Source organism: Geotrypetes seraphini, chromosome 16, assembly GCF_902459505.1.
Source record: "Geotrypetes seraphini chromosome 16, aGeoSer1.1, whole genome shotgun sequence".
NCBI classification, from domain to species: Eukaryota; Metazoa; Chordata; class Amphibia; order Gymnophiona; family Dermophiidae; genus Geotrypetes; species Geotrypetes seraphini.
The window spans coordinates 42,804,811-42,825,660 of record NC_047099.1 but is presented as its reverse complement, the minus strand read 5'-3'; the positions used below and the strand labels follow the sequence as shown (position 1 = coordinate 42,825,660).

Here is a 20,850-nt window from a genome sequence, read left to right as displayed (position 1 = left end):
GCGACCACCATGGGGGGCCAGTCTGTTCTAGTGCAGCTACTGATTTCACTTACATTCTGCACAAAGTGGATTACATCATAAATAATCAAAATAGCACAGATTAATAAAACAGAGACTAATAAAATCATATCTGGAGTCAAGCACAGGAAACTAGGCATCAAGTCAGGCTGCAGTATTGTGGTGCTGGAGTGGACCACATTTGGAGAACCAGTAAACATGGGGCAGGGAGCATGAGTGCTACTGAGGTGGGATGTGCTTCCCTCTTGGTGGCACCAGTAGAATCCAGCTGCATGGGGATATGCTGGTGTCAACAAGGGACTGCCTCATAGGTGGCAGTGGTGAGGGTGGAAGCTGTGATCACGCTATGGTTCAGGTGCAGCGTGGCATTATGACTGCTGTGCCCTGGGGGCGATGGCAGGTGCCAGGCAGCAGCTGAAGAGATAGGTGGTGAGTGGGGTTTGGTGATTACATTATATATTACATTCCAATCTCTCATATTCCACCTATATCATATGGTTTATGGTTTATTTAGCCTTGCCATACTGCCTTATGCTAACTCGCAGACCAAAATGGCTTACATTTTAATAATGAGAGAAAGAAAGGAACTACAAAAACCAGAAAGAAAAGAGAACCATTCACACAAGATCAATCAAGGCCAAATTTAAGGTCTCTAAAAGGGTAGGAGGGAGTTCTGGAGTAGCAAAGGGAAGGGAAGCCTAGTGCAGAGGTAAAGATGGGTCACCAGACTGACCTAGGCTGCCTGGAAAATGCTTTCACCTTAGTTTTAAATGTTTTTGAATGAGAATTCTTGCCCGATGAAAAGAGGTAGGGATGGCGAAGCAAAGGAAAAGGCAGATTATTTAAAGAGAACCAGAAACATGCGTCTGGGAATCTCCAATAATTATGAAGAATCTAGTAGATTATTCAAATAAACAGAAAGATATAAACAAAATACAAGTTTTGATGAAATTTTAAAAACCTAAGAAAGGTTATTAGCTAAAAGATTTTTGCTACCTAATAAGAGAATGACCCCCTCATTGCCCCAGGTACACTAGATCAGTGGTTCCCAACCCTGTCCTTGAGGACTACCAGGCCAATCGGGTTTTCAGGCTAGCCCTAATGAATATGCATGAGAGAGATTTGCCGTGGTGTTGGAGTTTTGTGCATTGGGGCTCTTATTCCTTCATATAAAGCTCAAGGCTCTGAGCTGGTGAAAAAACTGATATCATACCCCCCCCCCCCCATGACGTATATTCCCATTGTGAAATAGGAAATACACATGTCAATTTTTGCTACACTTCTCACCATGTCCTTTGAAATCTCCTTGTGGTGTGGATTTCCACGTGGAAATAGTGGCTTTCTTTAACTTCCATTTATACTTGCATGAAGTCTATTTCCACGTGGAGATGCTTCAGTAATAAAGGCAAGGGTCCTCTCCAGGACTTTGATTTTTAAAAAAATATGGAACCCAGCATTGTATACATATTACTAGGATGTTTTCCCCTGTGTGCGTCACTTTGCACTCATCCACATTAAATTTCATATGCCAATTGACACCCACTTCTGCGGTCTAATGAGATCTTTCTGCCGCTTCTCACAGTCTGCATGGGTTTTAATGACTCTGAATATTTCGACGTCTTCTGCAGATGTGATCAATTCAGTTGTTACTCCCTTCTCCAAGGACTGGATTGAGAATCATTGTTATGTTAGAACAGAGGTGTCAGACAAAGCTATCAGCTTCTCCTAATGTGACTGAATTATTATCACTCTGAAAGCCAAGTCAGCATCTTTCAGGGTTCATAGACAATTGCGCGCAAGACAATTTCGCGCGCGATTGTCTTGCGCGTTTTTGACCTGTCACCTCTTTCAGTACTACTTCAGAAAGCTGCTGAAAGCTCAGGGCAAGATTCTCAAAACTTTAACGCCATCGCTAAACTGTTTTCCGGTGGTTTAGCATGCATGCATTTTAGCGGTGGATTATCAAAACGGATGATCTCTGTCTTTAGCGAGGTTTCTAGCAGTCTCTGACGATGGCATGCAAATGGGCTCTTTAACATTGAAATGAGCCCTCCAGTGGATTCTTAAAAATTGCCCAGGCATTTTCGAATAGCGTCGTCATCTTTTGGCGACAAAAAAGCAGTGACTGGTCCGGGGGTGCCGTTACAGTGCCAGCACTTGTATTTTGACTGTGGCTAATGAAAAAAAAATGTGTATCTATATATTTTTCATGGAGGGTAGTAAAATCACACTTCTTTTGAGTTTTTGGGAGAGACAGGCATGTTTCATGCCCACTTGTTAAAAGCCAACGTTTCTTCTTGAGCGTGTGGGTCTTGATTAAATTTTACCTTAAAAACAAATTATAAGATTTACCTGAATTACAGTCGTTTTTGGAGAGCAAGGCATGTTTTATGCACGACTGATAAAAGTCAATGTTGCTTCTCCCCTCCTCTCCCTTCCATTTGTCCAATAGTACAGCAGAAGAGTGTTTTCGGGTTTTTTACAGCGTTTTTCTGCGCATGTGCCCATCAGTGATGGGCACATGCAAGTGTAGGAAATCTTTGCTGCTGTCTGCTGATCTTGCTTGTGCAATGTTTTGAGAATGTCTCATTTTTTAGATTCGCTATCAAAACGGCTGCGTTAGCAGACTGTCACTTTTTTAACGTGGGTTTTTGAGAATCCTGGCCTCAGTCTCTGGTAACCAGAGCTAAGATTGTGATGTCTTACCTGCTGAATAATATGAGAACTAAACAGGCTATAAAGTCATAGTCAAATTTGCTAATATACCGTGTTTCCCCCAAAATAAGACCTACCCCGAAAATAAGACCTAGCATGATTTTGGGATAGGTCTTAATATAAGCCCTACCCCAAAAAGTAAGCCCTAGTCCCTGGAAGCCTAACCTGAATGTCCCTCGATTCGCCAGCAGCAGCGCTTCCCCCCACCCTGTGCAGCCGAACCCCCACTGACCCTCCCATCTTTCCATCTCTCCCTCCCGTCCAAACCCTGCTGACCCAGAGACCTACATAGAGCAGCGTCGGCAGCACTCTAAACAGACTGCTTCGTGGCCTTCTCCCACTGGGGCATTCCTTCTGCTGCATCACTGATGATATCATCAGTAACGTGGGGCACGGAAGGCTCCGGGAAGAAGGCTGCGAAGCAGTCTGTATAGAGTGCTGCCAACGCTGCTTTTTGGAGGGAGGTATGTAGGTCTTGCAGTTGGCGGGGTTCAGATGGGAGGGTCAGCGGGGGTTCAGTTGCGCGGCAGGGGCTGCTCAAGGATTCTGCTGCATGGAAGGGAGGGATAGAAGTTGTGCAAGGGTTCTGCTGCACGAGGGATGGGAGGGATAGAAAGATGATGCAGAGGGAAGGCACAAGGGGATGGGTGAGAGGGGAGAAAAGATGCTGCACATGTGGGGGAGAGAAAGGAAAGAGGAAGAATTGGGGTGAAGGAGAGGAAGGGAGAGATGATCATGTACAAAAAATAAGACATTCCCCGAAAATAAGCCCTAATACATTTTTTTGGGGGGGACCCAAAATTAATATGATACTGTCTTATTTTTGGAGAAACACGGTAGTAAGCTTTGTGCATCACCACCTAACTCAAAGCCAGGCATCCTTCCCCCTTAACCATATAAAATCTCCTTTCCTCTGGCTTACTTCTTTCTATTTTCCTCCACCCACGGGTGTGAAAAAGGAGCTCCAAAAACACCTTTGTGATTGAATAAAAAGGAAAGCACATAGTGAATGACCTTTTTCCTTTCAGTAATGCCACACCTTCAATCTTCCCTCCTCTCCTCCCCCTCTTTTTTTTACCACCCCGATGATGGGAGTGGAGAGAGAACAGAAAATCAAAAGCTGAGATTTCAAACTCAGCCAATGCAGGCAGAGGGGGACGGGCACCTTATTTCTACTGAATGAAAGTGAAAGGGAACTGCTGAGGAAGGGGAGAGGGTAATCCCCACTGGGAGGGGACGGAAGGGCTATTATGCTGCTGCTGTCTCCCTACTGAGAAGTTAAACAGCTCCAGTAGGCTCTTCTGGCCAGAGACCTCTCCTCCCTGTCCCCAGCAGATCCTCGGGTGGAGATGGGGAAAAGGAATCCAATCACTGCACTGGTGTGCATCTCTCCCTTCTATTGAGGAATGAATGCACAGTTCCAGGTTCCAGAATCCAGAGCAAGTGGATATTGGGATTTCATTAGACTCCATGGAGACCCGGCAAGGGAATATTTTATTTTCTGAAGTCTGTAGCATTGTTGCTTGTGGTAGACAGGTAGAGCAATGTGTTTGTGTGTGAAGCTTGCACAACTGCTGTCTGTGTCATTCTTGCACTGTGGTGGGGTACATGTGAATCATTTCTTTGAATATTTCATATAAAATACTTTTTTAAAGATTCAAGCCACTTTGTATGAATTCAGCTAGTTAGGGCTGACTGCTCACCCCTGATTGAAGAAGCAGGCTGCTCTAGGTCTGGTTTTTGCCCCATTGCATGCAGGGAATTGTAGTTCTGATTTTCCATTGTTGTCCCTGAGGTGGGCCTGGGGTGAATTGCAAAACCCTACATACAATGCGGGTTGAAAAGAATTCAGCATGTTGAAACTTGCGCGCAGAGTGCTAGAAGCTGATCTCGGAGGGTGCAGGGGAGCCCCTGGAATTTCAGCCTCTGCAGTTTTCTGTCTTTGGTTTTCTTTCTCCTAAAATCTCTGGAAAGTCTTGGAAGTTGCTGTATGAAACCTCCAGCAATATTTCCCCGGAAAACGCTTTCAAATGTCAACGGAAGTTGTACAGCAGGAGGAAAGTTAGCAGCACACATAGCAATCATTAAAAAAGTAATATGGTTCAGTCACTAGCACCCTCCTCCCCCCTTTTACAAAAGTGTGGAAGAGATTTTGAGTGCTGGCTGGTGCACTGAATGCTCTGCGTAGAGAATGACACTGGGACAAATTTTCTCCAGTCCCCGCAGGAACTCATTTTCCCGTCCCCGCCCCATTCTTGCAAGCTCTGTCCTCATCTGCACAAGCCTCAAACACTTTAAAATAATAAGTGTTCGAGGCTTGTGCGGTTAAGGCAGAGCTTACAGGAATGGGACAGGGACAGTGACATAACTAGTGGGGATGGGGCTGGGAAATTGAGTTCCTGTGGGGACAGGGACAAATTTGACCCCATGTCATTCTCTACACTGCACCACCCTAGAAATCAAAATGTAGGAAAGGTGAGCCAAGTATAGGGCAATGAAACCATTCTGACATCACTGATGAGGTTGGCTCTTATTGGTGGAATGAGGCATTATGATGTCACAATACCAGCTCTAGTTATCAGAGGCTGGAACTTTTCACGCTGTTTATTTAGTCAATTTTCTATACTGTTCTCCCAAGTAGAGAATGACATGGGGGAAAATTTTTCCCCATCCCCGCGGGAACTAATTTTCCCATCCTGTCCCCGCGATTTCTTTTCCTGTCCCTGCCCCATTCCTGCAAACTCTGTCTTCATCTGCATACGCCTCAAACAGAGCTTGCAGGAATGAGACAGGGACAAAACTTGCAGGGTTGGGGTGAGAAAATTGAGTTCCTGTGGGGACGGGGACAAATTTGTCCCCGTGTCATTCTCTAAGGGGAGTCACAACATCCCTTGCTCTGAACCTTTTCTAGTTGCGCTGTATCTTTTTTGAAATGTGATGACCATAATTGCATACAACACTCATGGTGTGATCACACCATGGAACGATAGAGAGGCATATTCTCTGAGGCACAAGGAATTTTTGTTTTAAAATGTGTTGTCTATTGTGCCTTAAAGAACAAGCATTAATAAAAATGGTGTCATTACTACTTGACAGAATTGGAGTGCTTTCAACTCCTAACTCTGTTCACCTTGGGTTCTACATCTCCAACCCTATATGTCATGTCTGTCTGTCCAAGTTAGATTGTAAGCTCTTCCGAGTAGGGACCACCTCTTTGAGAGTGCTTTCAACTCCTAACTACTCTCACCTTGGGCTCTGCATCCCCAACCCTATATGTCATGTCTGTCTATCCAAGCTAGATTGTAAGCTCTTCCGAGCAGGGACCATCTATAAATGTCAGCCCACCTCTTTGAGAGTGCTTTCAACTCCTAACTACTCTCACCTTGGGCTCTGCATCCCCAACCCTATATGTCATGTCTGTCTGTCCAAGTTAGATTGTAAGCTCTTCCGAGTAGGGACCACCTCTTTGAGAATGCTTTCAACTCCTAACTACTCTCACCTTGGGCTCTGCATCCCCAACCCTATATGTCATGCGTGGAGGCCCATCTGGTCGCGACCCGCTTTGGTGGAGGGATCTGGGAGGTGCGGGGAGAGGAGGAGAGACCCCGGCCAGGAGGAGAGTCATCCTGTGGGCAGTCAGCCGGCGTGGATGACTCTCCTGCTTGCCAGTGTCGCGGCACACTTGAAATCTCAGGAGGCACATGGTTTGTGTTGCACTGGCTTAATGGCTAACCCGGTTATGGCTATGTTGCATGACACAGCTGGTTTGCGCAAATATTCATTGGCTGACTCAGCGGCGTAGAGAGGGAAGGAGGCATCCTGTGCGGATGCACCAAGCATCGCCTTGTGGTGTGTCCCCTGCGTACCTCTTCAAACCTTCGCCGGCCAGGATGTGACGTGAGAATGAAAGCTGAGGCCGGTAGGAGCTGCTGGCGAAGATTTGAAGAGGTGGGCGGAGAGGAGCTGACGCCCTCGCCAGACAGTGCCCACGGTAGTCTGCCTCCCCACCCCTTTCGCTATGCCACTGGGTGACGGGCTAAGTTCAGCGGCTAGATCGAGCAGCGTAAATAGCAGGTCTACCTTTGATCACGATAATGTAACCGGCTATATTTTTAGCGACTGAAAATAGAGTGCAAATTCAATGCCAGATGTTGGACATGGCCCAGCATTGACTTTCCAGGTTCAAAACCCACCGTAGAAGTCAGCCTGGAAATTGAAGAATCCCAGGTGTACTGTGTGTGTGTGGGGGGGGGAGGGGAGGGGGCAGTTTGGCATTCCTCTCTTTCTCTGGGTCCCTTTAATACCATCACACATCAAAAGAGAGAGAGAGAGAGGAGCAAACTACGGGTGAAATGTGAGCTGGGAGACAATGGGAAGGAGGAGGGAGGGGAGCCAGTGCCTGGAAGAGCCCCAGGGTGTTGCATGGTGCTGGAGTGGTGTTCCCACACGGAAAGACACAGGGAAATGCTCGTTTCTGAATAAAAGGCAGCCGGCAGGCATTTTGCACAGGTGAAGACCGAGGTTCCCCTCTCAGGAAAGGTGCAGGGGAGGGGAATCCCCCCATGCCAGCTGGAATTTTCATGCAATTTTGGGGGGAGAACCGCAGGAAGCTGAGAGCTCTCTCTTTGCAGCCCCCCTGCCCGGCTGCTTTCCCCCCTTCCCTGAGCAGAAGGGCTGGAGGCTTGGATCACGGCTGGATGGGGACTGGCTTCAACTTTCCTGAGAAGCAGCTGGTGAGCTTTGATCTCTAAGATATAGCCTGGGAAGGGGGGGGGGGGGGGGTTCGTATTTTTCTGTTTTGGCTTGTGCAGGAGGTGGCGGGTGGTTGCACGGGGAAACCGGATGGGGAGATAGCTGAATGATGTGTCTGTGGGTCGGTTGTCTGTATTTTTTAATTTTAGGTTGGTCTAATCCAGACAAAAGAGGCCTGCAAAGCCCGGGGCTTTCCTGCAGAGGCGGTCAGCCGGCTGGGGTTGGGATGGGAGGGTGGGGAGAGCAAAGGGGGGGAGGGAGGGAGGGAAGATGGAAGGATCGGGGTGGAGTGGAAACCAGCCTGGATAAACAGGTTTGTTTGTTTTTGAACATGGAGGTTTCCAAATAATCAACAGCACAGTTAAAAAGGGGAGGCCATTGATTCCTGTGGTCTCCAGCTTTCTGTCTTTCTAATTTGTCTATAAAACATTTGAGTTGGGCTTGTTTGGTTTGGGCACGAATGTACTCTTATTAAAATTGTCAATATCCTCTTCTTCTTTTTGCATCTTTTCCGTTGTGGGGTGGGAGGTGAATTGAATTTTGTGTCTGACACCTTTCCTGAGTCCAGGGATGGCTGGAGGCTGTTGATGTTGGGAAAACGGGATGGATGGACAGATGTTAGAGTCTGCTGGAAAAATGGGCCACATTTTACAGACTTATCTCTCTCCCCTCCAGTAGTGTGTGAGCCCCAAAGAGTTGCTACCAAGTTGTTAAGAACCTTTTCTCTTGTTTGGGTGTTGGTGTGAGCTGCTTGTTTGGGTGTTGGTGTGAGCTGGGTCGTTCTGGTCCTGCAATTTTGAAGCTGCTCCATATTCTGTAATGCTTCATCCAGGGGAAAAAAGTCAGATTTATTAAAGATTGGGTGAAGTCCCATAAGGCTTTCATTGTATCTAGCAATAGGAAGCCTTGGGCGAAATTTCTGCAATTCAGCCACATATCACAAATATAGTTATTGGGCTCCATATTGTTCTCTAATAAATGTGCATGTGATATATGGGAAATCCTGGCGTGTGAGAACAAGGAATGTAGTTAGGGGCAGCCAGAGTTCCAGGTAACAAGGGCAGGACAACCTGAGAACATCTATTGTGTATTTGAATTTGATGTACTGCCTTTCGCAGTCCAACATTTAAAAAAAGGAAAACTAGAAAAAAGAGAGGTGAGAACTCCGTCACAAAATAACTAGAAAGTAAAGTGACAGAACGTTCTCAGCAATTCCTCTAGGCCAGAGCCACCTTTGCATCTCAGAGCTAAAGTACCTTTAATCAAGTCTAAAGGTCATAGATGCCTGCTTGGAAATTTGTCAGCGATGTCTCCAATTTTACAGTCAGCGGTGTTCCAAAATATTGGTAGAGTTGCACCAAAAGTGGACTCTTTTTTTTTTTTTTTTTTTTTTAATTGAACGAAAGCAAATGATCCGAAAAGAAGGAACTGTTTGTAAAGTTTTGTGGGAAAATCTTCATGTGCTGGATGGAGCATAGAAGGGATAAAAAGTGAGAATGATGCGAGCAATCGGGTTTTCAAAGTTAATCTTGGTAGCTTAAACAAAACCAGAGATGCCTCGGAGCTTGTAAATTCCTTCTTCAAAGAGCTAACCAGCCATTTCTGTGTTTGACAAAGAAAGAGAACAGAACAAGTCATTTCTATACTGATAAGTTCGATGTGGTTCACAAAATTTAACAAATAATCCAAACTAAAGAAAATTGATTAATTTGCGAACAAATGTGTCTTCAGTTGCTTTTGAAAATGACAGTAAGACCTGGAACTCGGAGAATCTGCTGCCAGTTGAGGACTGTATTTGTCCCTCTTCTCACTGTCCACCTCACTTCCTAGATCCCAGTTATCTCTGTCTGTCTTCCCCCCCCTCCCCGCCCCCTTTAATTCTGGGGCTGAGTTTGGAAGTGGAATGTTTTTCAACACACAAACTGAGCTAATTCTTAGGATGTTGCAAAGGCTTTTTCGAGGTCAGATCTTCCTTGTTCAAAGTAACATGGGGCCTGAGGGTGGGTAAAGCCTCTTTCTCCTGAGGTATCACTGACCGACTGTGTTCATTGTCTGACTTTGTCCCTCCCTCCCCATTGTTTGAGGTTTCTCTATGTTTCATCCCAGGATTTGTTGAAATCAAAGAGAGGAGGACAGCCAGCACAGCTCTGATGGATTAGCCAGCTTCTGACAGAGGCACCTGTCTCTCTCTCTCCTTTCCCTTGTTCGTGCTGTCAGGCATCTTGTCTGGCTCTGGTTTACATTTCATTAGAATCTCAAGATGGCAAAACAGCTGATTAGTATGAGACAAACCCTGGTGCGGAGTGCTGTTACATAGAAACAGAGAAAGATAAGACTTATCCAGTCCACCCAACCACACCATGTACTAATCTCTAGCATCCCTTCTCTTCCAGAGATTCCCTGGGCTTCTCCCAAGCTTTCTTGAATTTAGATCCAGTCTTCATCTCCACTGAAAGGACATTTCATGCATCCACCACCCTTTCTGTAAAGAAATATTTCCTTACGTTACTCCTGTCTCCTTTCACCTTCATCCTGTGCTCCCTCATTCCAGAACTTCTTTTCAGTTGAAAGAGACTCCCCTCCTAGGGAATAAATTTACTAGCTAGATAGAATGGGGACTGTAGAACTGCAAATGGTTCCACAAGACTCCTGTATTTATACCACAGAGGTATTTAAAAATGGCTCTGTTGTATACAATCTCTTCTCCAACATGTTGATATCATAAGAACATAAGCATTGCCTCTGTCGGGTCAGACCAGGGGTCCATCGTGCCCAGCAGTCCGCTCCCGCAGAGGCCCCCCCAGGTCCATGACCTGTAAGTTCTCCACCACCTAAATTGTTTATGCCCTAACCTTCTATCTATACCCTGTAATCCCCTTCTCCTTCAGGAAGTCATCCAATCCCTTTTTGAAACCCAATATTGTACACTGCCCTATCACCACATTCCAGGTGTCCACCACCCTCTTGACTGAAGAAGAACTTCCTAGCATTCATCTTGAATCTGTCTCCTTTCAGTTTTTCCAAATGCCCTCTTGTTTTCGATGTCTCCGCTAGCCTGAAGAATCTGTCCCTCTCCACCTTCTCTATTTCTTTCATGATTTTATAAGTCCCCTCTAAGTCTCCGCTTTTCCAGGGTAAAGAGCCCCAGCTTCTCTAGCCTTTCAGTATATGCAAGGTTTGCCATGCCCTTAATCATCTTTGTTGCGTTTCTCTAGACCCTCTCGAGTATCGCCATATCCTTCTTAAGGTGCGGCGACCAGTATTGGATGCAGTACTCCAGATGCAGGCGCACCATCGCTCAATACAGCGGCAGGATAACTTCCTTCGTTCTGTTCGTCTTTTTTGAGGCCACTGCACATTTGTGCCGCTGGCTTCATCGTTGTATCGACCAATCCCTCCAAGTCTTTTTCGAGGTTGCCTTCCCCCAGTACCCTCCCTCCCATCGTTTAGCTGTACATCGGGTTCCCTTTCCCTATGTGCAAGACTTTACATTTCTCTACATTGAAGCTCATCTGTCATCTTTTTGCCCACTCACTCTGCTTGTTCAGGTAACTTTGTAGATCTTTGCATTCCTCAACAGTTCTGATCCTACTGGAGAGTTTTGTGTCGTCCGCAAATTTTATAACTTCGCACTTCGTCCCTGTTTCCAGGTCATTAATGAATATATTGAACAGCAACAGTCCCAGCACAGACCCCTGTGGGACACCACTCGTGACCCCTTTCCAGTCAGAGTAGTGTCCTTTACTCCTATCCTCTGCTTCCTGTCTGCCAGCCAATTTTTGACCCATCTGTGCACGTCCCCTTCCACCCAGTGGCTCCACAGCTTCTTTAGTAGGCGCTCATGGGGTACCTTGTTGAAGGCTTTTTGGAAATCCAGATATAATAACAATAATAATAATAATAATAATAACTTTATTCTTGTATACCGCATTACCATGGAAGTTCTGTGCGGTTAACAGAAGAAGAGACTGTACATTTACAGCGATATTACCATTTCGTTGATATACGATGTCTATAGGGTCACCTTTGTCCAGTTGTTCGCTTATCCCCTCAAAGAAATGCAGTAGGTTTGTTTGGCATGATCTTCCTTTACAGAAACCATGCTGGCTTGGCAAAAGTGATTGCACCTAATTTTAGACGTTTGTTGATTTGATTTATTCATAAGGACATAAGAATTGTCATACTGGGACAGACCGAAGTATCCTGTTTCCAACAGTGGCCAACCCAGGTCCCAAGTACCTGGCAGAAACCCAAAGAGTAGCAACATTCAGATTGTGATGTCATAATGCCTCATTCCACCAATGCCTAAGAGCCAACCACAGCAGTGATGTCACAATGGCCTGATTGTCCTATACTTGGCTCACATAAGAACATAAGAATAGCTGCACTAGGACAGATCAAAGGTCCATGGAGCCCAGTATCTTGTTTCCAACAGTGGCCAATCCAAGTCACAAGTACCTTGCAAGATCCCAAGAAGTAAAACAGATTTTATGCTTCTTATCCTAGGAATAAACAGAGGATTTTCCAAGTCCATCTTAATAATGGCTTATGGACTTTTGTTTTAGGAAATTATCCAAACCTTTTTTTTTTTTTTTTTGCTAACTGATTTCACCACATTCTCCGGCAATTAATTCCAGAGTTTAATTACACGTTGTGTGAAGAAATATTTTTCTTTGGTTTGTTTTAAATCTGTCATTTAGTTAGTTTTACTTAGCTTCATCAGATGCCTCCTAGTCCTAGTATTTTTGGAAAGAGTGAACAAGCGATTCACATCTACCCTTTCCACTCCACTCATTATTTTATAGACCTCTATGTCATACCACCCCTGAGCTGTCTTCTCCAACCTGAAGAGCCCTAGCTGCTTTAGCCTTTCCTCATAGGGAAGTTGTCCCATCCCTTTTGTAATTTTTGTTGCCCTTCTCTGTACTTTTTCTAACTCCACTTTATCTTTTTGAGATATGGTGACCAGAACTGGACACGGTATTCGAGGTTTGGCCGTATCATAGAGCAATACAAGGGTATTATAACATTTTCATCTTTGTTTTCCATTCCTTTCCTGATAATTCCTAACATTCTATTCACCGCACACTGAGCCGAGGTTTTCAGTGTATCCTCAATGATGACATCTAGATCCTTTTCCTGGATGGTGACCTCCCAATTTTGGAACCCTGCATCATCACATACCTATAGTTTGGGTTCCTCTTTCCTACATGCATTACGTTACACTTGCTCACATTAAACGTCATCTGCCATTTTGATGCCCAGTCTCACAACGTCCTTTTGAAATCCAAATACACGATAACAACCTGTTCTCCTTTATCCACAGGTTTATTCCCTCTTTAAAGAAATGCAGTAGATTGGTGAGGCAAGATTTCCCTTGACTAAATCCATGTTGGCTTTCTCTCATTAATCCATGCTTACCTTTATCTAAAATATTTGATTAAACGCTTATCCAACAGTACAAAGCGTTGAACAAAATTTAAAAAATACAGAAAGACAGACTTATGTACATTATTAGACATGTATGTATTAAATTGTTAGATAAACTTGGGCTAAACAAACAAACACTAATTTTAAAAACAATAGGAAAAAGGGCAGAACTACAAATTTTAGAGGTAAACACAATAGGAGGAGGGAAAATTAAAAAAAAACCCTTTAGTAACAATTATATGCATCCTTGAAGAGAAAACACTTTAAACTGCTCTTAAACTTCTGCAAATTGTTTTCAGCTCTTACGTATATGTTCTGAAATTTGGTCTTTATAATAGTCTCTATCATTTTACCCGGCACTGACATCAGACTCACCGGTCTGGAACCCTTTTTAAAAGCTGGTGCAATGTTGTCCACCCTCCAGTCATCTTGTACTATGCTCAACAAGTATCAAAGCAGTTTACAATAAAATTAACATATGCTGTATTATTACATCACATACAACAATTCAAAATAAAAACAATGATCGCCAATGCCAGTAGCAATTTATTTCAGTCCAGGGGAGCTCAGAACGATTTCAAGCATTTTTCCCTGTCTGTCCCGGCGGGCTCACAATCTACCTAATGTACCTGGGGCAATGGGGGGGATTAAGTGACTTTCCCAGGGTCACAAGGAGCAGTGTGGGTTTGAGGGGTGCTGAGGCTGGAGCTTTAACCACTGCGCCACACACACACATCGGTTGAATGAGTTTGTAAAAAGCCAAGTTTTCACCGCTTTACAAAAGCGAACCTAGCTGGAAATCTCGGTCATTTCAAGCCGAGGAATTCCATAACATAGGACCAGCATATCGGAAAGCTTTGTTTCTGGCAGATACCAATTTAATCTGTGACAGTGCCGGAAGTTGCAACAGTAAGTAAGCACTGTGAAGAATGAAGTAAAGGTTGAGAAAAATACTGTTTCAACGTAATCAGAAAGATGCAGTTTGGAACACTCATTTTCACATCGTTTTAAACGTAATTCTTCGTGAAATTTGCAACCAATGAAGCTCGGCCAAAATCAGAGTAACGTAGTCCGTAACCACCTTACCAACAGCAAGATGAGCCGCTGTATTTTGAACCAATTGTAATCTTTTATTTATTTATTTATTCATTCAAGTTGTTGTTTTATATCCCGTCTTCCCCGATGAGTTATTGACTTACCGTAAGCTAGTATTCTCTAATGACTTGGGCAGTTATCGTAGAATACTGGTTTAGTGTCCAAATTTTTAGTGCCTAGTTTCTAGCATCCTTTGTAGAGTTGGTCCAGTGTCTTTTGCAGCTCCCCTTGTTGCAGTGAAGAAGTTCATATGGATCTGGGGTGGAAAGAATCCTGAATGACCTGGCGTTAGGTCGGAGCCTTCTGTGGCTGTTTTGCACTTAGATGTGTTTCACCTGTTGCCTGGGGCATCCACCCCGCCACATGTATTCTTGAAAACCACTGAATTTGGCTGGAATTTGACACTGGATTGACAGTAAAAGTAGCTAGAATTACGATTTTGGTTTCAATTGGTGCAAGTTTACAACTGCCTGACATTTACTCCTCCTTTGACAAAACTGCGCAAGAGGTTTTTAGCACTGGCCGGTGCGCTGAAAGCTCTGTGCTGCTCCAACAGCCATAGACTTCCAAGGCGCTGTCTCTGAAGCATCTCAGCTGGGGGTGGAAGGCTCAGTTAGCGGATTGAAATGAAGACTATTTTCATAATGGCAGTGCTCAGCGTTTGCCCCATTTCCTCCCTCTTCAATGGGGGATGCTGCCCAATTAGTTCACGAGTACAAAACTGCAAGAATATATTCCTCACCTTTTTCCAAACCTGAACTTGCTGTGATGTATATTCAGAGATACAATTAATTCCTTCTTCAAGGATATATAGTCTAAAGTTGCCCAAGGTCACAAGGAAGAGTCAGTGGGAGAAGCTAATTGCTGAAAACGGAAATGTTTGGATTCTCTGAGTGACACTTAACTAAAAATACTTCAGGATGTCTAAACATGAGCGCCTCTACTGGGACCCTTGTCTGAATCTAATGACCCTCCTAGGGCCATGGTAACCCAGCTACAGGTGAATGAAGCCCTGAAGACCCAGCACAAAACACAGGGCCTGACCCCGCAGGAACTCAATTTCCCTGTCCCATTCCTATAAGCTCTGCCTTAACCACTTATGATTTTAAAGTGTTTGAGGCTTGTGCAGATGGTATCCCTAGGATAGTAGACTTGGGGGTGGGTCAGTAGAGTGAGCAGACCTGATGGGCTATGGCCCTTATCTGCCGTCATCTTCTATGTTTCTATGAATGGGGCAGGATCAGGAAAAGAACTCGATGGGAAAATGAGTTCCTGCGGGGATGGGGAAAAATTTGTCTGAATGTTTCTGATGGTGGAAACAGCAGAGCTTAGAAGGACTGAATCCCCCATACTGTGCCCAGATATAGTAATACTGTGGCTGTGACTTTAAGATGAAGAGAGAAAACAGGATGTGTAAATCCAGATATGAAATCACTGTTGGCACTTCTGAACAGGCTTCTTAAGTTCTTTTGACTTTTTTCCCTTCTTTGTCAAGCAACTCACTTTTTTTCTTTGTTGCCTGCAAGCTCTTTGTTTCTCTTTCAGCAAACTTTTGGAGGTGTACATTGAGATAATACCTCAACAGATGCCTCTCTAGCTGGTCTCCAGTAGAGTGAGGATTGATCTAAATACCCACTTGAAAAGCCCCCGCTGTGGAGAGGCCTCTTGGCTGCATGCTTTGTGTGCGGGAGCTCTCCTGAGGACCCTTGGAGTCCCTGAGGATCTCCATTGCTTTTCCCAGGAGGCAGGAGGGTCTTGATTTAATTAGCAGCCTCAACATGTCTGCTCCAGGAGTGGTGCTGGCAGGTAGGCCGCCAGGCCCAAACAGTGATTTGCGCATCTTGTTGTACCAGTGTAATTCATCGCGTGTGGAGTGACGTCTAGATTTTCTAAGATGAGGGGAGGCTTGCCCCATGCATGAAGCTGCATTTTTTCGTGCCAGGGCCGTGTGGGACATTGTAATGCTGCTGCTTTCTTCTGTGAATAAAAAGTACCTTGATGATTAATTAGGAAAGAGAGCTCTGCATTGTTAATGGGAAAAGAAAACCTTTAGGATTTAAGGGTCGTAAAAATTCAAGAAACAGTTTCAGGTTCCTTTACTTATTTATTCATTCAGGGAATAACTGTTTTAACCCATTTTGAAACCGTGGAAGTCATGTTTTGTTTATTTATTTATTTAAAACACTTATATCCCGCATATCCAAACATAAATACTTAAATTAATCAACAGAAAACAGCACAATTTTCTTGAAGAAAAACCACCCTAAAATCTGGATATTCAATGCTAGGCCGTTCCGGGCATCAGCATTGAATACCTGGATGTTCTTTATACAGTTAAATGTCATTTTTAGCACCTGGTGCCATCTTTCCGGTTTCACTTAGATGGTTATGTTTTATGCAGTCTGGTTAAAATGTAGGCAGTTTAAGGGCTGAATATCAATATTTAACCATATAAATGATGACTCCACCCTGTACCACTCAGAAAATTGCTGGTATGGGTTTAACAGGAGGGAATTCATCAAAGGAAGCTAAGGGGAGAGTGTGGCGCAGTGCTTAAAGCTCCAGCCTCAGCACCCTGGGGTTGTGGGTTCAAACCCACGCTGCTCCTTGTGACTCTGGGCAAGTTACTTCATCCTCCCATTGCCCCAGGTACATTAGATAAATTGTGAGCCCACCGGGCTACCTTAATAAACTCATGTAAAGCGTTCTGAGCTCCCCTGGGAGAACAGTATTGAATAGTGTGAAGAGTTTCAGCCTCTGATAACCAGAGCTGGTATTGTGACGCCACATTTTCCAGTTCCTTTTGAACTCGTACAGCCTCCATGGAGGCTAAGGCAGGTATAGGAAGTACCAGCTTAATATCATCGGCATAACTGTATGATGTAAACCCAGAATCATTCAGCCTCTTTTCCAGTGAAAAAAGATAAGACATTAAACAGGAGTGGAGACAACTGGGAGCCTTGAGGCACCCCACAAAGATCCATTCCTGGGAAAGGCAGCTCTTCATACTGACCCAGTAGAACCTAGTCATTGAAAAGTCCCCCAGACCACCCAAGAACCCAGCCTGATAGTCCTAAGTTGATCCAAACATGTCAGAAGGATTCCATGGTCTACCAAATCAAAAGTACAACTTCAGTCAAACTGGAGGACCAGAGCATTCCTACCCTTACTAAACAGGGACTGAATCTTATCCAGCAAGGATGCCAGCAATGTCTCCTTGGAAACAATGCAACACATTATGCATCTCAAGATAATCCAGTTCTCTTCCAGACTTCATATGCTTTTAAGGTTGAGTTTTATGGTCTCCTTTTAAATGCATTTAGTAATTTGCACAGCTGTTTAATGGGAGAACTTTGACCACAGAAGACAACCAAAGAGCCAGAGTGGTAATGGCTGTGGGTGAGCCGAAACCAATACATTTTTAGGTTCACTTTGGAAACCATGTAGTTATAGCTCATTTAAAACCGGTCCAACCTCTGAAGTCAACTGGGGAGAAACCTAATCTTCACCTCTTTTGGCTTGGTCTAGACCAGGGGTAGGCAATTCCGGTCCTCAAGAGCCGGAGCTAGGTCAGGTTTTCAGGATAGCCACAATAAATATGAATGAGATAGATTTGCATCTCAAGGAGGCAGTGCATGCAAATCCATCTCATACGTATTCATGGTGGAGATCCTGAAAACCTGACCTGGCTTTCGAGGACCGGCATTGCCTACCCCTGGTCTAGACCACTCTTGTTCCGGATTAACCAACTTTGCTCCTAGTTTATTCATTGCTGTGGAGTCGATAGACAAAACCTTTGACTTCGACTCCTTAATTTATGGTACCTCCAACTCCTATTAGACTAATTAAAGATTTCCTACACTGATATAGGCTCACAACATAATAAGGTGTTTCATCACTGTCAACGTGAATCATTAGGCTACTTTGTAGCACCCTAACCCGTTAAAGTTTGGGTTTAAGGGCCTAAAGCTAAGCTGGCTTTTTAAATATTATTTATTAAAGAAGTTATAAACATAATTTGAGTAACATTAAACATAAGACAAAAGTGACAATTTTAAAAAAGAGGCTAAGAAGACCTACAAGAAAGTTTTAAAAAATGCTTATTTGTAGCAGAGTAAATGATCAGGAGTTTAAATTTGCAGATGGTATTTTCTTATCTTACTCAGCCACGAGTCTCTCCTTGAGCTTGTCACTATCATAAATCAATTCTCTGTGTTTTTCAGGGTATTGTATTAATTGGGATAAAACAGAAATCATGCTTCTTGATGTTTCAACCTCCCCTCCCCTGTTCCAGTTGGAGTCATGTGCTCTTAAGTGAGTCCCCTCTGAGTTAAAGTACTTAAGTGTGCTGTTTTTTTGGGGAGGGTTCGGGCTGAGGTAAACTCAACTCAATGCTCAGAAGTTATTTGCAGAAAGTTAAGCAACCATTAGTTCAGTGGATGCTTCTCCGGCTGTCGTGATGAGGGCGGCTTGATAACATTAGAATGAATTTTATCATAACTCCAGCAGTGTTGTGTTACTCCTTGACTAGAGTTCGTATATTGTACCATCGTTACTGAAGTTAATGTCCTTATTTCCATCAAAGCTGCTCATGTAAACCACTCTGAATTGACTTCATAGTCATTAGTTAGCAGTATAGAAGCTTTAAATAAACAACAAATGATAATTGCTCCTAAGGTGTAATATGGTCTTGGTATGCATCTCCTTCCTTCTCCTTGCATGTTCTGATGTAGGCTTTGAGTATCTTTTGGTGCAGTGTTTGTGGGAGGGCAGCCTACCTCATATTGTTCTGTTTAAGTTTAAGGCACTTAATCTAAGGCAGGGTGTCTACTTTCCTGATTGCCAGCTGTATCTTCAAGCCTATCTGCTGCATCTGGGGTCCTATTGGTTCTTTAGGTTGACATTAGTAGAGAATCTTTGCTGGCTTCAGCAGGAGCTTGGGGTTGCTGGACCTGTTCCTTTACAGGGGCTGGCTACCAAGTTTTTGCCACCTGATTTGCTGGGCTACCTTGTTTTCTCCATGCTAGTGCACTGGTGTGGCTGGATGGGCGCTTGGGTGTGCCCTGGAGGATGGAGGGATCTAGGCAGCTCTCGCTTTGAAACAATCTAGCCTTGCTTATTGATAACTCCTTGTTCTGGTGACCCTTGTGGCAGTCACATGTGATTACTTTCAAACGTTTGGATGGGGAGCGTTTGTCAGCCCTGAGGTATGCTGATCCTGGGCTCAGTGAAGCAGATAGTGTGGTGTTCCAGGAGTTGTTCTCCCCTTACTAGGATTGTTTCCATATACACTGGTTCTGTTCTATACATGAGTTGCTCCCTAGTCTGTAGAGCTGTATTTCCTGAGTCTGTAGGATACCACCTCTGATGTTTTGTTGGCACTGGGTCTAGTAGTCTGGCCCATGGACCTCCAATGGGATGCTGTTCTCTGGGTCTGTTTTGTCTTCTCTACTCTTGCGCACAAGACAATAGCGCACAGACAAAAACGCGAAGACAACTCAGCGCAAAGACAATAGCGCGTGAGACAATTGAGCGCAACGATAACTCAGCATAAGACAATCGAGCGCAATGATAACTGAGTGCGAGACAATTGAGCGCAATGATAACTCAGCGCAATGAAAATTCAGCGTGCCTCTAGATGTCGCCCGGCGAACGAAGGCCACGTGCACGTTCAGCACGTTAACACGTGATCATGTCACCACGTTGTCAGTATGGTTCCCTTGACTCTGCGTTTGCGCTCAATTGTCCCACTCGTGCACATTACAGAAAATAATTTGCGCTCAATTGTCTAGCGCTCAAATGTCTTGCGCTAGGTTGTCTTGCGCTTGTCTTCACGCTCATTTGACTAGCGCTCACTTGTCTTGCGCTAAGTTGTCCGCGCGCTATTGTCTTGCACGCAATTGTCTATGAACCGATTCAATTTGCTGTTGCATTATTGCACACCACTCTGAAATTTATGTTTTGTGTAGTATTCTCAAATCAGCACAAATAAATAGAAAGTGGGTGCTCAATTAACACCTTGGTGCAACTTAAGCTTGTTTTTATTTGATTTTTCCATGTTTACACCTGGAAAAAAAAATCACACATAGACACAACACTGTGTAGTTTGGGAAGCACCGCTTTACATAACCTAGGGGTGACCATTACTGGGCTTTTGGATATTCTGAATACATGATAGCAAAACTGTTAAACAACAACAAAAAATGCTGTGGAGAGTTGATGTTCTTGATATGGACTTTATTGTAAAATCAACTTGATAATCCACATTAAAAATATGTAGGACCCGATCTCTTGGGAACTTTGGACCCAACATGGTCTGTGTTTCAACAAGAATGTTTTCCAAAGGGGTCCCTGTTGGTCCTAAGATGGAAACTCGAAGACTATCTAATTAGTCCTAATGAACAGGTTCTGCAGTAACTCTGCGTAAATGAGAAACTCTTGTGATCAAGTGAGAAGGAAAATTGTTAAGCCACAAGTTGAACTTGCAGATCCGGTATGTAGGTTGTGATACTTCGGTAAAATTTATCTGTTTTTGCTCGCCCTTTTAAAAAAATTAAATGTTGCATGTGAATTTTTGAGCCAAAACTGGCGAAGCCTCCTTTTTAGATGCATTTAAGATGGTACTTCTGGATTAGTAATTTGAGAGCCACCGGCTTCTTGTAGAATCCCTGTTATATTTTATTTATCTGGCCAGCTTTATGAAGCACTTTGCCCAAGATGGAGGATATGCTCTGTTGAACCTTTTCTGGGGTCACCTTAGCAGCAAAATTCATGATTATTTTCTGAAAGACAAGTTAATGTTACGGTCAACACTGGAGGATAGAAAGAAGAGGTCAAACC

The 20,850-nt window shown here is 44.1% G+C and overlaps 1 protein-coding gene across 1 annotated transcript in view; it reads left to right on the top strand.

Annotated features, from left to right (window-relative positions):
- The first annotated feature begins 7,149 nt into the window (after positions 1–7,149).
- Positions 7,150–20,850, top strand: part of VANGL2 (VANGL planar cell polarity protein 2) — a 55,255-nt gene continuing 41,554 nt past the window's right edge. The window contains exon 1 of the mRNA XM_033925055.1: positions 7,150–7,466. The gene's annotated coding sequence lies outside the window, so the exon portion shown is untranslated. The remainder of the gene's footprint in view (positions 7,467–20,850) is intronic.